The sequence below is a fragment of the Crocodylus porosus genome, unplaced genomic scaffold (assembly GCF_001723895.1).
Source record: "Crocodylus porosus isolate Cpor-Errol unplaced genomic scaffold, CroPor_comp1, whole genome shotgun sequence".
In the NCBI taxonomy this organism is placed as follows: Eukaryota; Metazoa; Chordata; order Crocodylia; family Crocodylidae; genus Crocodylus; species Crocodylus porosus.
In genome coordinates, this window is record NW_017728949.1 from 72,539,216 (window position 1) to 72,558,575 (window position 19,360).

The following is a 19,360-nucleotide window of genomic DNA, read 5'->3' on the forward strand; positions in this document are numbered from 1 at the left end:
TTCAAGAGTAAATTGGATGCTTATCTTGCTGGGATCCTATGACCCCAGCTGACTTCCTGCCCTTTGGCCAGGGGGCTGGACTCGATGATCTCCCGAGGTCTCTTCCAGCCCTGATGTCTATGAAAATCTATATGAAATCCTACAGGCAAGCATAAATGCCCCACGAGGGACAGGTGGGTTTGGGCCGGTTGGCGCTAACCCACAGGTGTGGGCACTGCGGGCACAAATCCCAGCGTTATCCGCAAATACACCTGGGATCATGTGCGCCCTGCCGATACAGTTTTCTTCTAACAACTTTCCCTACCAGCACCAGCTGTAATTGGATGCTAAAAGCTGCTCTGGTTAGGGCCCTTTATGAAAAATGCAAAATTCAGAAAATTTAAAAAAAAAAAAAAGGCTAACTGGGAACAGGCAATAGTTCCAGCGGCTTTTAGAGATAAACGCTGTCAAAATGTATTAAGGACCTAAAATTGACAGCATAGACCTTTATATTTCCAGGGCAGACCCTTAGTTGTACTCTCCTATACAAAGCCTAAGTATCTTTTAGAAGAAAACGAATGCTCAAAAGAAACAGAGGGAATCCGTTAATATGGGGAAAGAGAAAGCCCCATTCCCTTCCCACTGACTCGTATGAGAGAAGGATCTGACCCCAAATTCATAGGACAAAGCTAACAGCCCTGTCCTGTGAAGCACTGGGCAGTGCTGGGACACTCGGCTGAAGACCATTCACATGGGCCAGGTTCTGCATTTTGTCATTCCTATTAGAAGGCAGAATCATACCCTAAAAATCACTGGGGTTTCACATGAATACAACAAAGCTGAAGGTTTGGGCTAATATAGGGATGGATCATTCCTTTCCATCTGTCTTGTCCGTGGCCTTTGAAATAGCTCTTTTTATAATGGATCAACAATGTCTCTGGAGACTTTCTTAGTGAAACTCCATTCCACCTTTTAAGAGTATGACTTCTTTTTCTTTGTAAATGACAATGCCCCGGTCGCAGGGTTTTTATTTTCTTACATTACTGCTTGTATCTTTTTCCAGTTCTAACAAATGCCAGATAATTCTCATTCATAAAATCAAAGCCAAAAGAACGCATGCCAGGAGTGGAAAATACCTATTTAAGTCAATGATATTTTCCCTTTGCAGTGGCTGCCAGATCAGTCCCCCAGTCAACAGCAGGCATATAGACCAAACAAATTCTGAGTTGTCAACACACTACTGGCAAAGGTATAATTCATATTTGGGGGCACATTTCCATCCCTTAGTTGTACTCTCCCCCATGTTTTACCAATACCCAGCCCAATCAAATGCTTAACTGAATAGTTTCTATTCCTTATCCATTAGGAGTCCTTTATTTTATATTCCAATTTATGAAAATATTTCCCATGCACAGGTTACAAGGCACGTAATGCTAAAAGCAGCCATGATTTTGCCTTAAGTGTTATCTGATAATTGGCATGCCGGCCCTCTGCAAGTTAATCATTCCTACAAAACCACTTTCACTAAAACATACTTCCAACCATCTGAAGCTTTATTACTAATTTGTTCCTTTTTAGTTTTACCCCATAGTTATCTAACAAAGGTTTTCGGCACTCTTCCTGAATAATTTGCTTTAATGATAAAGTGCAATTTAGTACCCATTTTAAAGATTAACTTTTATGAGAGTCCTTGACGAATTAATTGATCTGGCTTTCAATACTGCTGACCACAAATACACCTAAACTTCTTTAAATGTTCAAATATTTTTAAACAATACACATGAATTCTGTATTTTCTGAAAATAAGGTGTCAATGTACAATGGGCACCTAGAATTGTGTAACTGTATTTTTATTTATAATTCTAGGTGACCATTGTATATTAAGTAATCATTTGTCAAATAGCCACCATAAAAGGAGCTTGCTTTAAAATACTGCTATATAGGTATGATATTTATAAATCATTTAAAAATACAGGCCTTTGAACAAATAAAAGTTGACATTTAAAATCTTTATTCCATTCAACATTATTCACTATGAAGTCACACATAGGTGATGAAATTAACTACTCTAACAATACAGTGCAAATATGTATGAATGATGTTCATTTTAATACAGTCTTTCTTCCTTCAATAAATCAGCACCTAAAACCTTCTCTACATGGGTTCTTTTTGCGTCAGTGTATATATAATATGCATCCTATATAGGCTTATATAAGACTATTAGGCAGTAATAACTAGAGATACAGAGTTCAGATATCAAAATAATGTAAGAAACTATTATAAATGATCACCTTTTCACAATACAGCTGTTTCATACTTAACTGCTTGGTCTCTGAGGCGCTAAGAAAAAGCAGCAGTTTTTTAGATTTCTGTCTCCCCGACAGTTTCCCAGCCATCTTTTTTAAAGTTCATTTTTAGACCTCTGTCAGTAAAGATGTTTGCATAGTTCTCTGTTAACATCAAGGGACATAGTGGTGATTGTAGAAAAGAGTTCACAGTCCATGGTCAAGAAGCAGGAAAGCATGGTCACACTTTCTGAAGTTTTCAACCACTTCTATGTGAATGGTAAAATGAAAAGTGCTTGAGAACGTCTTGCCAAATGAAGAGTAATTGGGGCAATGACTGTATAGGTGCCTAGTAATATTTTCTCTCACAGACAATTGTAATTAAACAGAAAATAAGAACGAAGTAACAATGGAAAGAAATTGAAGTTAGAAATGCTGTTCAAGATACGTTTGTTCCTACGATGCCTTATAACTTCTTCATCTTAATTGGGGTTATTAATACTGACAAGTTAAATAAATGAATTCATCAAGCTATAGAATATGATGAAATCTCTTATTGAGATAAACTAAACAAAGTAGAACCAATCATTCTTACTTGCTAGTATAAAACAATACAAGAATATTAATTATAAGGCAGAGGTGATTCAAAAATTAGCAGTTATGAAAATAGTTTGATTGCATCGTTGGAAGTCAGTTAATCATTTTGTTTATTTAGTGTGACTTGCATTACTCAAGTAGGTGGTCTGTTACTGCTGGCCTTAATAATTTCCCTGTTATCCACCTGTCAGGTCAGAAGTTAAGAAGAAAACTGGTGATTGTATATACCAAAGCTGTTAGACTGCGTCATAGAGGTGATGTGTGCAGCTTCTCATAGGGAAGAGTTGGCCTGCAAAGCCAGGTTGCTAGGGAATTATATTGGCAGCAATTCTCAAGGCAGCCGGGTGCCCTGCCCTGTCCTCCTAGATATAGAAAAGTTGCCAGGCAGCAGCTGACACAGGATAAGGAAAAAAGGAAAAATGGGGGAAAAAGGGACAAACAGACCAAAGAGTAGAAAAGAAACCATCCAAATTTGGTGTTCTGCAAGCACTTGCTTGTAGAGAAAGCATTTCTAAAGGAAAATCCAGTTCCTAAAGCACTCCTCTATGTTTATTCTTAAAGACTCTTTTTAAATGTGCATCTTCAACAGCTGCTAAAAAGTTATTCTTGCCTGAGATGTAATGTGTATATCTGCATACCAAGTGGCATCACTGGAAGTCACTTTGGCATTCAAGATACCTTGGCATGGTTTTACTACAGGAATTGTAGAGTATTAAAAACTGTGATTGAAAAAATGGAAACAGTCATGGAGAATTACCTCAAAATTATAAGGTGGGACAAACACATTTAAGAATACCTGAAGTCTTAAACTGGGCTCATACTGTGATTTAAGTATTTCTTGCTAAGTTTTTGCATATTTCCGTGCATTACAGTACTCTGCAAATCCTAATTTGTTTGAAAATGCAAACATTATTGGGCCATATTCTCAACTCTAATTAATTGGTACAACTACTGAAGATAACAAGTCTACCTAAGTTAAAACTAATGCTCCAATATTTAATAGATCTCAAAAATTTTACAGTTAGCTCATTATAAGGAGGGAAAAATATATCTTAAGACTGATTAAAAAGCCTGTTTCTTATGAAAATATTCCCTCTTCACTTTCAAGGATTTTTATGGAAAGGACTTCTTGTCATTTAAATTGCTGAAAAAGACAAACTTTAGAGAGGAATTATGTCTTTCAAACAAGACTTTATTTTCTGGTTAGTGTATTACCAAAGCAAAATAATAATGCCTCATATACAACAGGCTTGCTCCTAGTCTTATGATCCCACAGTCTTTTCACAAAGGCAACGAGGTAGAGCCAATGTAAAGCAAATGAAATATTAAAATCACGCTCAGTAATGTATGCAACAATTTACTAGGGTGCAGGGAAGGGGAGGAATGAATTTTTCATACAAGAACTTTTTCTGTATGCAAACTGGAGGGGAACAGGGGCACCAATATCATAGTCAGCAATCCCTCAATTTGAAGGTGACCTCTACCACAGCTTATTGATGCGTCTTGAGATGATTTAAGAGTCCAATCCTTGAGCCACAGGTCTGGCCGCAGAAGATTCAGATCTATCTGCAGGGAAGAGTAGGCTGCAGGTTGGGATATGGGTGACTGGTGCCTTCTGAGTCAGAAGGGGCACTTGCCCCCCCCCCCAGCCAGTCAGCGATGAGGGGGTCCCCCTGTGGCAGATCACACTGACCGGGGAGGGGGGCGGGAATCCCTTGTGGCTAATCACGCTGACCCGGAAGTGGCAGCAGAGCACTGCTGGCACTTTCAGGCAGTCCGCTGACACTTCTGGGTGAGCGCAATCGGCCGTCGGGGTACCGCAGGAATTGCTTCTCCTGGTGCCCCCACTCTCCGGCTGGCACTCTCAGGGGGAGCACCAGCGCTCTCACCTGCCTTCCCCTTCCTGGGAATGCTGGCTGTCGGGGGGGTACACCAGCTCTCACACATGCACCCCCATACACATCACCACTGGGATTCCTCTCCTTTTCCTTCCTCCATTCTCTCATATCTGCTTTGAGGACAAAATGTTTTACCTCAAAGCAGGCTGCTGCTTGGTTGAGGTTGTGGCACCACTGGATCCAGTCGGCAGCCAGCTCCTCTCAACTCTCGATGTCGGCATCCATTTTCTTGAGGTATGTCTTCAATGTGTCCTTGTAGCATTTCCTCTGGCTACTGCAAGATCTCAGGCCATTCCTAAGCTGGGAATAGAGCACTTGTTTTGGGAGTCAAGAGTCAGGCATCTGCATACAATGTCCAGCCCAGAGAACTTGGTGCTTGAGAATGACTAACTCAATGCTGGTAACATTGGCTTCAGCAAGGACACTGGTGTTTGTGCAGCCATTTTCCCATCTGACATGGAAGATATTTTGGAGGCATTGTTAGTGATAACTCTTCAGGCTCTTGAGATGGTAGGTCACCAGTGGGGAGTAAGGAGAGTGGGGATGATGACTGCTTTGTAGACCTGAATTTTGATATCTTTCCAGAGACTGTGATGAATAGAGTTACCCCAATTTCCTAAAGGAGGCACTTGCACACTGGATCATGTGCTGGATCTCCTCAATGTTAACTCTCTGAGAGAGGTGACTGTTGAGGTAGGGGGAGATCTTGAATACCTCCGGGGTTTTTCCCTCAATAGTAATTCAGGGCAGGGAGGTCACGTTCCTGGCTTGGGGTAGGCTGACAGAACACTTCAATCTACTTAATGTTGAAAGAGACCAAAGTTCAGAAAGCTTCTCCAAAGAAATACAAACACTGACATCATGATTCATTTGATTGCCTCCCAACATCAGTAGCTGTTGAAGTGGGAGATTTTCTCAGTAAGATCAGAAACAACTGCTTTGTAGCCACGTTTATCATAAGACAACAATACCTTGTAGTGACCACTGCTCTACTAGCTATAAACACTGTGAATTATAATGAGAAATATTAATCTGGCAAGATTCTACGCATTGTGCATGTAATCTAGCAAAGCATGTAAGTTCACACTTAATTTTAAACAGAATTGGAAGTTCATTCTTGGAAGAAGGCATAACTGTCCACTATTTTGAAGGCTTGACCCCAGGACTCGGTCACTAAAATCGCTGGGAGTTTGGCATCTAAATATCTTTTAGGATCAAGCCCTAATTGTTTACAACTTGATGCTTAGGCCAGTTGTTGTCAACCTTTTTAGACTTGAGGCACCCCTCCATAGCTTTTGTGAATTGAGCAGCACCCCATTTCAAAAACTAATTTACTTATTACAGTGCTCATTTCCTTGCACAGGGACAAGGAGCTGGGGCAAGAGAGTGGCCAGGCAGGGAGATCCTGGGCCTGCCCTTGTCTGCTTATCTCCTCACATCCCCTGTAACAGCCCTCAAAAAGTCTCATGGACTCCCTGGGTGCCATGGCATCCTAGCTGAGAATCACTGGCTTAGTGTCTATAAGTAACACCTTACTGCATTGCTAAGAATTGCTCCCTTTAGCCCCATTAACATTCATGTATATTAATATTGTTATGCAGCATATCCAGCTTTCCATGGGGAAGTTATCTGAATTAACCAATTTTGCACTGCATCATGTTAAATAAAATATTAAAGCACCAAATCCCCCCTCCCCATGCAAGTTGAAAATGTATGGTTAAGTATGTATCTTCTACTTGATAGAAGGTAACTCAGGCACCAGGGAACAAGCTAACATCACTGGACTGGATTCCACTCGCACGGAAAAAAAGGCAACACAGGTTTTTCTGTTGAACAAGCCTTACTGTTTATTTGTACAGGTGGATACACCTGTACAAATGAACCTGTACAAGCCTCAGTATTAAAAAGTGGTTGCTAGCCCCCAAGAAAAGTGAAAACTAAGAATACTGTTTTAAAGATGTCTAAAAGCTTTTTCCGCCAATATCTCACTTTGATCATGACAGCATTGAAATAAAAAAAAAGGAACAGCATTTATTATTAGGTACTATAAATGGATCCCAACATGACATATATCAATCAAGTACTTCACAACATGCAACAGATCACAACTGTAGTGAAAACATGGCAAATAATTATGCCTATTCCTACTGGGGACACTAGAAACTATGAGATTACCTACCCTTCCTGCTTGAACATAAATATATTGCCTTTGTTTTGCATTTAATATAATGGATTAAGAATATGATAGACATGCATCATACCTCATCTACATATACAAAATGTACCCAGGTTTCAGCCCCTATATAGGCATGGTTTATTTGAAAAGAAAGCACATATTGTATTAGAAATTTTAAGATTAGGAAAAAGCACATATTTCATTAAGATAATTCTTCTATAATGTATACTTGTGGTGTTTATCTCATCACTGCCATAGGCCAGAAAAAATCTCCCACACATGATGAAGTGTGTCAGGTGCATGTGCCTGAGTTACCTAATTAGATCAATCTAATGCTTCTCTTTAAGCACAACATTTTGTCTAGAAATGTACAAAATAAGCTACATTTTGTTATATATCTGCATTTTTAGCTGCGTGGCTGCTGGTGCAGTGTATTAGATCTTGAGCTCTCAGTAATTTGTTAATAATAGGCCAGAACCAAGAGCATTCAGTGTGTATAATGTTTCCTAGTTTAGCATTTAAACTTGCCTGTACAGTTTGAGTATATTAGCAGTGTTTACCTAGTTTAAAGATTTTTTGAAAATTATCCTGTAGGTAACTGCTACATTCATTTTGATGTTAGCTCACTAGGCAACACTTCAAAACAGAAACCCCCCAATTTGGATTGCCACTTTTCAAAGACCACCTTCCCCTTCCCCTTCCCCTTCCCCTTCCCCTTTCAAATTAAATCAGTGTGCGATGGCAGCCAGGTGCCATAACAGGCTTTTCATTCTGGTTTTGGGCTAAATCTTATTAATCATAAAACAGTACAAATAAAGGAACATCTGGTACAAGGTTTCTGCCATCAGATAAAGGCTTTACGATGGCAGTCCACATTATTGTTGTGGCAACCAGCCATGGTGACAATAGTGGGCAAACTCTTTTTTGACTGGCAAGATTATTAAAAAGGAAAATTGAATAAATTATTATTCCTTTTCTTAAAACCAAGAACAAAGCACATGACTGTCTGTTAGCATTTAAAACAATCCTAATACTCAATAGGCAAATAATAACTGTACCCACCATTGATACATAATGTACAAGATATCTTGTTTAGAATTTTAAAAATGCAGATAAGCTCAACTGTCTACACTAAGCTTTTATGCTTTTAGTATAATCAGGCTCTGAATGTCATTTAAATGCACCTTTTAATATCACTTTTTCTTTCATCGGGGAATAGTACGGCTGTGACAAAGAGTGTTTTAGTTTATTTTACTCACTTTTGTTCTGTATATAAAAGGTAATGTGAAAATGTGCCCCAGGGTCTGCCCTGTTCCATCTCAACATAATCTGACTAGTCTGAAATAGCAGCATCTGTTCATGGTATTTGAGTGCCCCCTATAGGATACTTCTCAAATTATTACTTTAAGAAAAGATACACAAACAACTGCGGCAAAGAGAAGCTAACACCCCCGACAAAACGGGCAGAAAGAGTTGCAAACTATTCTTGACAGTGGTTTTAATTAACTGTAACAATGTTGAGTATTTCTACTGGATAGCTTATGTTTTCAGAGTCTGTGTGGATTTTAGATTTTTAAAGAATGAAGGACCTAGTTAACCTTAAAAGATGTCTTGTTTAATTTGACCACTTAAACAGAAGAGCCTTTCCTTTTATCGATATCCTTAAAATATGTATAATTTTGCCATCTAATAGTATGCTGTCAGAAAATAACCAAATTGTCTGAGGGTCCTAGAGACAGACACTGCATATGGAATTTATAAATTTACAGTGACATAGTTGGGACATTTGTCTCCAGACATCTTGACCCAATTTCATACGTACTGTATTTTTATTTATAATCTCAAGATTGTGACACAGCATGAAAAGGCAGGAAAGTTAGATTCAAGCTGATTCAGTAATGCCCTTGAGCCTTTTGTTTGTGCCTCCCATTGCCAGATCAAATGCACTGTCATTTCTCGTCTGCCAATTTCCTGCGTTTTGATGTCTCGGGTTATAAGCTTAGCACTATTTAAACATTGCATTTGGTATTGAATGCAACCTGGATTGTCCAGGGCTTGATCCAAGGAAGGAAATACAGAAGGAAAAAGGAAAAGACATTAAGAAAAATAAGTATCAAAATAGTGATGGATTTATATGGTTATGTTCCTAAACGGTATGTATATTTTCTAATGACTGATATAAACACAGTCTAATGAAAAAAAATAATGAAAAATGAACAAATCTAGTCATTACACAAAGGTCATGCTGTCCCCTTCTGTCTTTCCCAGATCTTACTGAAGCCATAGGGATTTCTGTTGTCAGTTTAGGAATATGAATGGATTATGAATTTTAGTATGAAGTGTTAAATTTAACTACTATCCCGCAGACAATAACTTATTCTGCAACTCTGCCCTCCCTACAAGAGGGCAATGTCACAAATTTTTGAAGGTAGTAGACCACTTCCACTCTCATGAAAGAGTGCCACCAATACCATAATCAGGTGTCAGATATCTGGTCTGCACTCCCACAGTCTGCGGTCCAGCTGCTCAGTTGTGAAAAGATTTCATTCTACAGATCACTAGGTAGGGCTTCATGGACCGTAGGCTTAAAACCATCTGATAATGGCTTTTGAGCGATTCTACTTAAAATTATAATTGTCATTGAAAACACTGGCCCTGACAAATTCAAGTTATTCACTTGGTTTACAATGCTTCTGCCTTTCTGCAGAAAAGTCCCATATTGTGGGTAAGCTACATTTAAGTACATCTTTATTTGAGGGTATAGAAACCATGCCATCTTCCCTCCTCTAATTGATATGTTAAAAATCGATATGTACAAGAGACAGGGTTCAGGTCCTTAACAGTAAAAACAGTAGTGTAGCTAGGGCAATGCAAGTGAGACTTGGGTGCCAATTTAAAGGGGTTGCCCCCCCTGCCTCTCTGAAATCCTGGTCCAGCTATAAGGCCCTCAAGACGTCTGTATATGGGAGGTGCTGCCCTTTACTTGTACACTGGCCCCTCTCCCCACTCTGTTAGAGGGTAGAAGCTGTACCCTGCAGTGATTAGTGTTATATTGAAATGGTCTTATTTCAAACAAGTTTTCATCTGAGTGGGACTTTTACACTGCATCCTCGGGATTGGGGACCCAGCCTGAAGTGTAGAATAGTGCTGCAGTAATAAGTGCTAACTAGTAAATGATTTTCCTCTTTAGGTATGGAGACAGCTGATCAGACAATTCTATTATGCAAGAAATGTCAAAGTTTCAACATTTATTTTTGTTCCATATTTGAATGAAAATCCAACCCACAAAATATTTTCACAAAAATATCATATATGCATATTTAGAGTCTCTGTGTCCTACCAGTTAGGGGAAGGGTGCTCAGCCCCAGGTCCATGAGCCAGACTGAGCACCTGTCATCTTGTCATCCAGTCCAGGATGGCACAGGGAAGGTCCTAGCGCCCTGATGTAGTGCATGGGGCCAGACGGAGCCAGCATGGGGTCTGGATTCCTGTGCAAGGACCCCAGCAGAGGTGGTTTGTGGTCCCAGGGCTCCAATCTCAGCATGTAGGACTGGTCAGAGGTGGTGTGAGGTCCTGGAGCCTAATCCCAGGAAATGGCGCCAGGTGAAGGCAGCAAGGGACACAGGGCCCAATCCTTCCATGAAAAGCCCAGTGAAGGTGGCGCAGAGTCCTGGTCCCAACCCAGCACACAAGGCTGAGTGGAAGCGATGCAGTCTAGACCTGGGTATGCTGGCCTGATCTGGTCCATGGACTGGCTCCCCATCATTCATTTGGCCTATGGGCCAAAAGGTTGAGCACTAATGAATTAAGGGACATGGGAACCACAGCTTCAAATCTATATTCTGCTCAGTTCATAGCAGAACTTTTCTTTCTACAGCACTGATCCAGGAAAAATTATGAGGACTTGAAATGGGGTATTCCACAGCTTAGGCCAAGTCCCTGATCACCAGGATACAGTACGCAAGTCTCTCTCAGATGAAAGTTTGTTTGAAACAAGATCATTTCAGTAAACCCTTCTTTTGGTATGGGTGCTTGCTACAGGAGCATACAACCACTCAAAGTTGCTGTTTCTATCAAAATCAACACTTCGGCACACAAGACTGCTATTGCAAGAGTGAAATTGGCACGTAGCATACAGCAGGAGCAAATGCAGCCTTCATTTCTGATACTGTTTATCTGGTAACAAAATGTATGCTCTTCTCCACACAAAGGGAAGCCTGTGGCTCAGTATGTATGCATTAAAAAAACCCAAAACAAATCAAAGCGTCTTACACCTACTTTCTAAACATTCACTTAATACTCCATTTCCTAACTTGGGTAAAGAGTCTATCATGGGTTCACAAGACTAGTTCACGATAAAAATGGGAAGCAGTGGTAATAAAGAAAACTGTATAAACCAGTGGTGCTCAACTTTTGGCCCTGGAGGAGCAACAGGGCTGGTCCACAGGCCAGGCCAGCTCCATGAGCCAGGATTGGGGCCCTGCACTGCCCTGTGCACTGGATCTATAGTACAGCCATGGCCCACACGTCTCCCCACAGATATGTGGAAAGTCTCATGGGCTGTATAACAAGGTGCTGGGAGCCAGATCGGGGCTGCAGGTTGAGCACCCTGATATCAAGTAGCCAGTCCTGGGCTGTAATGCAGCACTGCATTAACCAAGGATTCACTGGACTAGTGATCCACAACCCATCCATCCAAACTCGTGAAACCACCTCTGTGCATCCTAACAATTGATAGTGCTCCACTGAACAAGACTCTGAAAGAATGAGAGGAAAGGAAATGACATAAAAATATAAAGACAAAAGAATGAACAAACACATGAACAAAACAGAAAGCAAGAAGGGGGGGGGGGGCGAGCAGAAAAGCATACTCAAACTAAGAAAATTGATTGAAAAAACAAAGCAACCAAAGCATGGTACAAATTAGCCCAAATGAAATCCCTCTCTCAGTTCACCTTTACCTGAGTCAGAATAGAAAGCAGAGAATCATTCAAGTCAGAGAAAAAAAACAAAAGAAAATGAAAAAAAAAATCAGAGTGCTGACCCAAAAGTGTCCTGTAGCTGTCAGCAGTGGAGGGCAGGCAAAGCTTTCTCTTTTTAGCAAGCACTGATATCCCGAAAGTGGTACAATGATGTATTGCCATTATTTTGATAAGGGGTTACAACAAGAACCCCCTTTTGCCTGCAATAAGCCCAGTTGCTCAGGGGTGCATGCAACTGCGGGGGATGAAAGCTGGCACCTGGGAATGTATTTATTTGTTTTCTCATGTAAACAAAAAATGCCTCTGCAGAACCATAACCAAGAAAGGCGGCAAAACCACCTAGCAAACAAACAGATTAAGTGCACTTTGGTGGAAAGGTTTAAACCTTATTTTGGAAAAATGTACTGAAGGTAATGAGATAGCAGAGGGAGCAGCTGGAGTAATCTGAAATGGAAAAGTGAAGACCTCAGAGGAGGACACAGTGGTAGCCCCTCTAGGGAAAGATTTTGAAAATCTCTGACATTTGCTGTAATATGGTGCATCTCAAAAGGCAAATCTATGTGCTTTTTGCAAGCGTTTTTATGAGCCATGGCTTAGAAGTAAATCACTAGCAGGGATAATTTATTGGTAGTCAGAGATGGGATTGAAAGGCAGAGGAGCTATTTACTATCTACTTAGATATGGGTGAAGTCCTGCATCCTCCCCAGAAATAAATAGCAAAACTCCCATTGACTTCAGCAGAGGCGAGATTTTACTCCATATGTAATGTGGGCCAAGTGTTTGTTTTAGATTTTGGACCAAATGATCTGAGGTCTAACTCCATTGATTTAAGGAGAATTATACTAGCATAAAACTTGCCCTAAGATATACCTCTGGTCCCACTTACAGTAGCTTCTCACTACAACAGTTGCTTTTTCTTGCTAACACAATCAACATATTTCCGATCAAGTATCCAGACATTACAGTTAAGCAATACTGCAAGTGTCCTCAGACATGGGTAGGCATTTTCCCAGCTGGATATAAAAACTTTGAAAAGTTCTATACTTCCAAGTTTGTTGTGGAGAGAATAGATCAACATTTTGCATCACCAAATTGATGGGGTTATTTGGGGGGGTTTTGTAAGGTTTTTTTTTGGGGGGGGGGTGTTGACGGAGGGGGAGTTGCTAGTCTAACATTTAAGCTAAAGGCTTTGCTAGTGGAAGTCAGCAAAGATCTGTTGGCTAGTAAGAGAAACATGGGGTCCAAAGAACATGTTCACAGATACTGGGAGTGGGGAAGGAGGCAGCGGGATAATCCCCCTTATTTTGTCTCTTATGGGAGAATCCATCTATACAATCACATCTGGTCTAACATATCAAAGCAGATAATCTCTTCAAGTGCCATGCTTCAACTAACAGGATAGAGATACATTTTTAAGCAGAGTTCTTCCTTTTTCATGTGATGTAATGGCATGTTTCATTGTAGACCACTGGATGACCTCTGGTTATTTATTTGTCATGCCCAAAGCATTCACGCTTCTATTTACAACTTCGATTCTTCATCAAAATTTGCTGCCAGTATTTCATACAGTTCATACTGTATGCAGCCCATAGAGGGTGTGAGCAAATTATTTCTACCTGCCTGAAGACAAAATGCTCTAAAGATGCAACATTTTTAGTCTTAGCTCAGGGGAACAGAAGTGATTAAACAATCACTGTTTGAAAATAGGAATTACACATTACTGGCTTGCCATCTCTCCGCCAGTCAGCTCCACACTTTCAGGAGATGAACTATTTGTTTTTACTCTCTTTTGGGCTGCCATGGCAGCTGAAATGTTCCTTTTCTCTGAATAGGTTTGATCTGAAAGCCTATGTATATTTGTTTTCCTGAGCAGATCCTTATGATTAATGATGGTGGCTGAAAGAGAGACAAAAAAAAATGGAGAAAACCCACACTACAGAGAAGCTGTGTGTTCAAGAGGGGATTGAACAATATTTTTTAAGAAATCTTTTTTTTCTTTTCTTGGCAATTAAGGATACAAACCCCCTAAAATCGTAAATCTATGCAACCATGCTTCAAATCCCCCATGTTAGTAATCATAAGGGAATGGAAATGTCTGACTGAGATAACAATTAAAATCCGCACAGAATAATATTTCTGTTTAAAAACATTAGCTGCCCCTTTGATAAACGCTAGCGTGACCCCATGTTTACTTGCTGTGTAGACAAAAAAAGGGTAAGGTGGGGGGAGGTAAAAGGGAGCACAGAATCAACAGGCTGATTTTCTTTTCAACAAAATGACAAGTAATTTTGAGACTTCATTCATTTACACACCATATGGCTTAATTAAGAACTTCTATACCGGTCAAGGCTTCAGTTGCTTCATTAATTGAATTACCATTGTCAGTAACCTTCACGATCCCGCCCCAAATTATGGCAGATTTGGTCAAAGTCCTCAGGAGGCAAGCTGTATCAAGTTTTATTTAACAAAATCCTGGCAGCCATGGGGCCTAAAATCAGATTTGAGAAACATACTGGCCTTCTTCCCAGGGCTGGAGAATATCAACACTGGCATCCTGAACTGTTCTTCTATCTACCAGGACCCGCTTGCCTTATTCTTTTTTTCAGAACAGCCATATGCTTACCTTCAAGCCTGTCACCACAAAAAAGGGCAGCATTAACTACAATAAGTAACCTGACTTGTCTGGAAAGCAGCTCAAGTGAAAGAGTAGGACAGCCTGTGAGCTTGGGCAGCCGCTCTGGCAAAACACCAGAATCTACAGAACAGCAAACCCAGGCCGTATAGATTTTGGCATGTCTGTATTCTCTCTACACTTTAGGCCCTATGCTTGAGCTGCGTTCTGCCTGTCATTTGACATATTGTTGTTGACCATCCATTCATGCTAAAATCTGGAGGGGAGATGTTTCTGATTATGGAGCATATGCTCACCTTCTCTGTACAATGCAGAAGGCAGCCAGTGTGAGTGAAAAGGTTGGCGGGTGATGGCACAGGAGGAAAAGGGAAAGGAATTTGGGAAACTTTGTAAATATTCAGACTCAGAGCAATGTCAGGTGTAAACAGCATCTTAATTGCTACTGCTCAAGACAGAAAATCCTCCTTTGTAGCTTTTGCAAACCATTAATAGGGTATGGGTCTACAAGCAGGTAGGGGTCCAAGTACTGCAAGCACAGAGACCATTGCTTTTGGCTTTCTAGGGAATGTATGGACTTGCCAAGAACTGTGGATCCAGGCCTTTTTGTTCCAATTAATGCTGGCTTTCTGTTAAAATGGTGAACTGTGCACTTTGGCTGTTCCACTTATTTACTAGCCCTTTTCGGAACAGTTCAGCAGAACAAAAATGTCTAGAAGCAACATTGTCCTTCTGTATAGTTTAATTTGAATGGCTCATCTCCACGGCTGCATGGCATCAAAAATGGTACAGAGTACAGCTGATGTGATAGCATCATAGAGCTGCTTTTACCTTATACACAAAACATGAGCTCTCCTTTTCCTTGCATTGGTCACCAGCTCTAGAAGAGAGGGTGGAGAATAAGTAATACAAGTACAAGGGCAAGAGAGCATAAGAGTCCACTGGTGATAGTGCACTAGCTTTTCTGCCTGTTTTGGACAGGAGTGGAATTTCCTCAGGAGGATCAATGGACTCTAGCCTCATAATCCACTGGGAGAGAACTTTTTTTTGTAACATAATGCAAACTCAGGCCCATCATCAGCTTCACATTCTGTTATCTCATATTCCTTGCTTTACTTTTAACACCTTCTGTAATACCGAACTGGTCTGCAAATGGTATTGTATCATAGATATGCTGTTGTTTAAATAACTGAGTTTGGCCTGAATTGTAGTAGATAAGGCTCACCTTGCCTGTTGGTAGAGATAGGATTTGCTAGCCTGCCAGGAGCCTGAGAATGCCAGTGCCAGAGTGAGAATGCCCAGGAGAGAGATTTGAAGAAGACATGACAATAGCCAAAAGAAAAGAACTGATTAAGGACAATGGATCCCTTGTTGAAATGAGAGGAAAAAAACACAATGCAGAAGAAGTAGGCATAATTTTGAAATCAGGCCATTAAGCCCATTCCCTGCCACACAGTTTACATCTAGTTGCTTCATGCCTCTTCCAAAATATTGCAAACAGAGAAAAAGTATATATAATATACTACAGAAATAAGAGAATGAGGATAAAGATTCACAGGGTAAGAACTAGCTAAATGTACAGATTTCTGTTGCACAGATTACTATAGAACAACACGGGATAATCAAAGTGAAAAAGAATGTGTTCAATCTTACTTTTCTGATATAGACAATATTCACTAACTGAACCCATACGGTTATTCAGTCTCATGAATTTAACACTATTTTCTGTACCGAGAATCGTACAAATGAATTATGTAATCTACTTTATTTTCATGCAGAGGGAATGATTTTAATACTTTGAAAAACATATGCCAAACTAACCAGCAGGTAGACATTCCAATATTATAATCCTGTTTGGTTCTGCATTAGGTGGCAACTCTTAGGCCAATTCAGGACATTCACTGTCAGCAGCACAGTACAAAAAATCCCAGTAAAAATAAGATTTCAAAGCAATCAACAATTTAGCATCATATATATATATATATATAGCATTTAAACTCTAAGAAAAAAAATCAGTAGTTGAATTTACTACTGCATTTCACCTTGCATAATTAAATATTAAATTTAGGAATCTTTTGTTTGATAGATCAAATCCACCAAGGCTCATAATAGGAGTCAATTCACACAATGTTGTTGCTACTTCTCTTGGCCCAGCAGGATCTTAATTTATTTTCCACACTAGGAAGTGTGGAAGGGTACTTCTGTGGCATGTGGTACAGTTTACACTTTGGAATTCATAATCCTTATAGGACAGCACCATAAATAATGCACCATCAAGTTATGCATGATCTACTGCATTTAACCTGACACTTAATGAAGAGTGACTTCCTTGAATAATCCAATCACACAGGTCAGGCCCTAGGGGTTGTTGCTGTGAGCTAAGCTCCACCTTTACCAGTCATCCATACAAACAGGTACTTTATATTTAACAAAAAGTAACCTTCAAATTTTAAGTTAATTTTCCCTCTGTCATTCTTATTACATGCACCCTCCTATGCTAGGGAGTTTGTAGCACCGTTATTACTGTGAGCAGAAGTCCTAACGGCCCACATTCACAAACCAGTGTACAGTTCCCCTGCAAATAGAACAGAAACAAACAAAAGCAAACAGGGAACCTGTGATTGTGCCGCCAAAGCTAATCCTGGTTGGCTATAGGCGCAAGCATGAAATCTCAGTGTCGCTAACACTATTTTGACAATGAGGCAAAAGAGTGTTCTGCCTTATTTGTTGGTGACCTTTAAGATGAATGCATCTGTGGAAGAAAATACAGTCATGGTAATAAAACAATAAATATGAAACTCATACACTGAAATCAGGAAGGCACCTACAATACAGAATGAGAAGAAACCTTGCCCTTGCTTCACAGAAAACTAGAGTTCATGGAGAACAATATCTAAAAGTAAATATTTAAGAGTCCGGGAAAACAGAGAGGTATTTGGTAGAGGTTGATAAAATTACGGCTGTGCAGTTCTGCAATAGTTTTTCATATCAAAACGCACATATACGGAAATATGGGCAGAAGACAAAAGGAACATTGATACTAGAGGCAAAAAGGATTTTTTTTGCCAGAATGAGCCTGCAGTAATTTATCAAGGGGCAATTATTCATAACATGCTCATCCTTGACCTCTGAGATTGCTTTACAATGAAATAAGCAGGTGTCTCTTTGTTACACGGTTTTCCTTCCCATCCTACCTCATGGCAGTTAGGACCAATTTGAGTTAGTTATTATTTCTTTAACAGTAATATACAAAAGGCTAGTATTTAGAGATAAAATTTGCATTTTGGATATGCTTTCACATATCCACCTGTGTCTATTGGGACATATATTAGGAAGCAAAAAACGTGCAGCATTATGAAGATAGAATATTTACACATCGAAAATTAAGCTGCAACAACATCAAGATATCTCCAGATTTTAAAAGGACTAAACAAATCAAGTAAAAGTGCTTTTTAAAAAAAGCAGGATGTAATAGAAGACTGTAAGAAAAAAATTAGTTTGATCAGTATTAGAGACACTTAACGGGAAATATCTTGCAATTAGAATATCAGCATTGAGGAGTATAACTTGTTCCAGAAGAGAACAAAAGAAAAGGAAAGAATGCATGTAAAAAAATACACACATGTACGCTCAGGTCCAGGTTGAAGCAAACAGTCAATTTGTGGAGTGCATTCTGGTGTAAGTAAAGCAAGAAAAGAACAGTAGTGATACTATGGTGAGAGGTTTATTACTGACTGCCAAATGAGAATGAGGATATGGGTACGGGTAACAATAATATCTAAAATATATGAGCTAGTAGTAAATAAGGAAACGTATCTTCCAGTATTGCCAACCCCACCATGTCAAAAATCATGAGACAAACTCTTAAACATCAAGACATTTGGCATGTAAATCATGAGATGCTATTTTTGAAGTGTTATTTGTGAAGGCATAAGGGGGGGCTGTGGATCTGTGGGGGTTGGAGCCCAGGGAGGGCGGTCCCTGCACACCCTGGCAGGATATAGGGTGTTGTGGGTCACAACTGAGGGGTGACAGCAGGGCTGGGGGGGGGGGCTGTGGCTTGGGACTGAGGGGCAGACACACACACACGTGCACGCATGCAGTCACCCCTTCTCCATTGCATGACTTCCCCTGGCCCCGGTGCTCCATTTACTCCAGCCCCTCCCCACTTCCTCCCTTACTATGGGGGCCTCAATCTGCCCCCGCTGCCCTTTCCCCTCCACAGACTTACCAGCTTGGCACTCTCTACAAGTGCCAGAATTAAAAATAATCCTGAGATTTGATCTCTCTATCAGGAGGTCATGAGTCAGAGTTAATTTGACTTGGAAAACAGGAGTTTCATGATATTTTCGCAAGTTGGCATTACTGTATCCTCTCAGTATATGTTGGAAGAAAGAATGTAATGCAAGATGAAATATCCAGGAGGTCCAGCATTTTTAAAGGACTTCTTTCTGCTTTAGGAAGTTGAAGAAATGCCCAGCCGGTTTGGGTATATTTCTAAATCAACAGTGTGAACTGGTTGGAAATATGAGGTTAGAAACTTAGGTCTAAATGATCATCATATGATAAAAAGGATAGAATGGAAAGGAAGGCACATGGACAGCAAAACAAGCACTCCAGGCTTCAAAAGGGCAGATTTCAAACAATTCAGAGAAATTATTCCTTGATAAAATTTCTTCTGGCTTATTCTAGGTTTAAAAAAAAAAAAGTTTTAAAAAAAGAGCAGCCAATGGTCATAATATTAGAAACTCAAAAATCAAGCTATTCCAGTGCAGAGGAAAGATAAAAACCACCTTAAGAAACCTGTGCAAGGA